Source organism: Arachis ipaensis, chromosome B07 (genome assembly GCF_000816755.2).
Source record: "Arachis ipaensis cultivar K30076 chromosome B07, Araip1.1, whole genome shotgun sequence".
Classification (NCBI taxonomy): domain Eukaryota; kingdom Viridiplantae; phylum Streptophyta; class Magnoliopsida; order Fabales; family Fabaceae; genus Arachis; species Arachis ipaensis.
In genome coordinates this window covers 123,189,828-123,194,318 of record NC_029791.2, presented here as the reverse complement: position 1 = coordinate 123,194,318, position 4,491 = coordinate 123,189,828, and positions in this window count along the sequence as shown.

Below are 4,491 nucleotides of genomic sequence, written 5' to 3'. Positions count from 1 at the left end.
TAAAAGAAAACTATTTAAAAAAAAAAACCAAATAAAAAACAAAAATAAATAAAATAAAATATGTTATTCTTCTTTTTTAGCTTAATTAATTAAATAATATATATATTTTTTTAAGACTTAAAAGTATACTATGTAATTAGTTGTTAGGTTTTTCTTTCATGAGTAATTTTAAAATTAAACATAATTTTTTAAACTACTTCATTTTTTTATTTTTCTATCTATATAAAAACATTATTGAACATATCACGAGGTAACATTTGTGTTGAGATATTAAAATTAAAACAATAAAATTAGAGAACTCAAATTTAGTATTGTATTTGATAGCTAGAGACTAGAACTAAAATTTCAATCTCCATTTTTAAAATTTAAATCCTTTCAGTATCTCTAAAAAGTGAAGGCTAGAAAACTGAAAATTTTTAAAATAAAAACTGAAATTTTAATAATATTTTATTTTTAAAATATCTGTTGGGCCAATCGTGGGGAGTTTTTGACCACCGGAGAGATTTCGGAGAAAAATCAAGTGAGATAATATAAGATGAGAAGACACCATATCCAACTCAAAACCTTAAGGTGTCAAGTTAATGGGTCTCTCATCTTATAAACTCCCTCACTCTTCCTTACTTTCTTTGATGTGGGACTAACTTCAACACTCCTCACACTTGCAACACTAACAATCTCCCCTTCAAGTGTGAGCCTCCACCTCAAGCACCAACTCCCCTCTAGCTCCTCCACCACCACGAGTATTCGTCCATCACACCGCTGCAAAACACTGCAGGACACGCCGCCCGAACCACCTTTGCCGGGAAGACTTTCGATGCTTCACCTTGAATACTCCTTAAACCAGACCGATTAACCATCGGCTCTGATACCACTTGTTAGGCCAACCATGGGGAGCTCTCGACCACCGGGGAGATTTTGGGGAGGAATCAAGTGAGATAATATAAGATAGAAGATACCACATCCAACTCAAAACCTTAAGGTGTCAAGTTAATGGGTCTCTCTGGGGGTGTTCATGGTTTGGTTAATCCAAAAATCAAACCAGTTTTTTGGTTAACCAAAAATATAGTATTAGTTAATTAACTAAATTGATTTTACATGATGAAACCGATTATTAACCGGTTAGTGAAATTCAAAACCGGTTTTTACATTAAAAAACTGGTTTTTACACCAAAAAATCGATTTTTACACTAAAAAACTGGTTTTTATACAAAAAAATTGGTTTTTATATGTAAAAATAAATTTTTACACAAAAATTAATATTTTTACATACAAAAACTCAAATTTTTGAACCTTTTTTTTAATTGAATTTTTTTAATCTTAATTTTTTTCTTTCTAAATGATACGAGTAACATTTGTAAATAATGAAATCCCTTCCATTGCTTTCGTTCCTTTTTCTTTCTTATCTCTTTTCAGCACTTTCTATAAATAAATTTTTCTAATCTCTCTCTCTCTCTCTCTCTCTCTCTCTCTCTCTCTCTCTCTCTCTCTCTCTCTCTCCCATTTTTCTCTCTCATCCTCTCTTTCTTTTCTCTCTCTCCCTCCTCTCTCTCTATCTTTCTCTTCCTTTCCCCTCTTTCTCCCCTTCCCCTTTCTTTCTCTTTATCCTTCTCTCTCTCTCTCTCCCCTTTCCTCTTTCTCTCTCTCTCTCTCCTCTTCTCCCTCTCTCATTCTCTCTCCCCTCCTCTCTTTTTTCTCTTTCCTTCTCTTTTTCTATCTTTCTCTTTTCTTCTCTCTTCCCTCTCTCTTTTTCTCTCTTTGTCCTCTTTCTCCTATCCTTCTTCTCTCTTCTTATCTCTCTCCTTCTTTCTTTTCTCCTCCTTTATCTTCTCCTTCACTCTCTCTTCTCTCTCGCTCGCTTTAGAGAGAATAGGAGAAAAGAGATAGAAGAGTGATAGAGATTGAGAGAAGGTTGAGAGAGAAAGAGAAAAGAGAGAGAGAGAGAGAGAGTAAGAAAAGAAATAGGAGAAGGAGAGAAAAAGAAGAGAGGAAGAGGAGGAGAGAGAGAAAATGGAAGAGAGAGAAAGAAGAAAAGAAAAAAGAGATGAGTGAGAGAGAGAAAGAGAGAAAAGAAAAGAAAAGAGAGGGGAAGGAAAGGAGAGAGAGAGAGAGAGAGAGAGAGAGAGAGAGAGAAGGGAAAAGAGAGGAGAAAGGAGAGAGATATGGGAGAGAGAGAAGGAGAGATAGAAAAAGGGGAGAGATGATTAGAGAGAGAAAAGGGAGGAGAGAGAGAGGAAGAGAGAAAAGAGAGGGGGATAAAGAGGGCAAGGAGAAAGAGAGAGGCAGTGAGAGAGCGTAGAGAAGGATAGAGAGACGGAGAGAGAAGGAGAGAAAGAGAGAGAGGGAGAAAAGGAGAGAGAAAGAGGAAAGAGAAGAGAGAAGGAGAGAAGGATAGAGCGACAAGGGAGAGAGAAAGAAAGACGAGTTAGATAGAGAGAGAAAGAGGAAGGAGAGAGAGAGTGAGAGAAAGGAAGGGGAGAGAGAAAAGGAGAGGACAAAGAGGAGGAGGAGAAAGAGGAAAATGAGAGAGAGGGGGGGAGAGAGAGAGGAAGGGGGAGAGAGAGAGAAATAGTATGTAATTTGGTTTTGAAATTAAGTTTTGATTTTAATTTGGTTTTGGTTAACCTGTTAAAAATCGATTTTTTTAAATTTGGTTTTGGTTAACCAAAATGTGGTTATGGTTTTTTAACCGGTTAACCACATTTTGGTTTTTTTATAAACACCCCTCTCTCATCTTATAAACTCCTCACTCTTCCTTGCTTTCTTTGATGTGAGACTAACTTCAACACTCCTCACACTTGCAACACTAACAATATCTTCATTTAAAATTTCATATTCTAAATATACTCTTCACCCCTAACCCCACTCCACCTTTTACTCTACCACCACACCTCCGCTACCAACAACAACGACAAACAATAATCTCATAAACTAGATTCAACAACAACAACAATTTTATAAATAAGATTCAACAACAACAATAATACCAAAAATAACAACAATCTCATAAAATACAACAGTCCAACAAAAAATTAATAGAACACAGAAGCAGCACGACAGACCATCAGCAAGCACAAGGAACATAGACGATGCAGCGAGCATAGAAAACATAGGCACAATAACCGGAGCCTCTTCCCTCCGGTATTCACCTAGGAAGAGCTTAATTTCAAATATTATTGCAATATCTACCTTTATCTCAAACTAAATAAGATATTAATATATAACTCAGTATACTTTATGCCAAATATAATATTAAAACTTATTTCAGTTTTAGTTTTTCAGCGGTCTTTAAATTTCTATTTTTTTTTTCAAATGCTACCGAGAAAAACATTAAAAATTTATTAGGTTGAACAAAACCATTTAGCACTTAATAATAAAATCCCTTGAAAAAGATAAAGTCCTTCTCCTTGTGAGGTGGGCACAACATCCAACTATATTGAGACTAATTAGTAATTAATAAAATAATCAAACCTTTTCCTACGATAGTAAAAGTTAGAAAAATATTAGGCCAAATTATTAAAACAATAAATTTTTCTTGTTATTAATCCATAGATTTTTTACTAAATATATGTAATACTAATAAAAGTAACACTAATTAAGATAATAAATATTTGTATTATTAATATATAGTCTTGAATTTTTGTAAAAACAATTATGTGTAATCTTTGTTTCCATTTTTTTTATAGGATAAAGTATTAAATTGGTCTCCTATGTTTGGACGTAATTCTGTTTTGGTTCTTAAGGTTTAAAGTGTTCTATTTGAATCCAAAAAAGTTTCATTTAGCATCAATTTAGTCCCACAGTTAGGTCAAAATTAAATAATTAACAAAATGTCCTACATAACAACAGTTCAAGAATAAAATCGATAATCTGGAGAACAAGTACAAGCTCCAAAGGCACAAAATCAACTATTGATGCATCAATACATTTATTTATCATTTTCTTTAGTTTTATAGAAAATATTTTATTTATATTATAAAAAAATAATAAATAAATGTATTAATGTATCAATGGTTGATTTTATACCTCTAGAGCTTGTACTTATTCTCCAGATTATCGATTTTGTTCTTGTACTATTGTTATGTATGACATTTTGTTAATTATTTAATTTTGACCTCACGTGGGACTAAATTAATGCTAAATGAAACTTTTTTGGATTCAAATAGAATACTTTAAACCTTAAAGACCAAAACAGAATTACGCCTAAACCTAGAAGATCAATTTAATACTTTACCCTACTTTATATATAATATAATGTAAAAAGAAGTTGATATGACGAATACTATGAAATCAACTTTTTTAACAATTGGAAATTAATAATTATCGGCTAAAAATGATCTGCAATTTGTTAGTTTGGCAGTTAAAATCAGTAGATATATCATCTACTAAAATGTCATATAATCAGTTTCCTTTACTACTCACATGAAAACATAAAAAATAATTAAAGATGATCAAATAAATTAATAAATTTATCTAAATTATTTAATATAATGT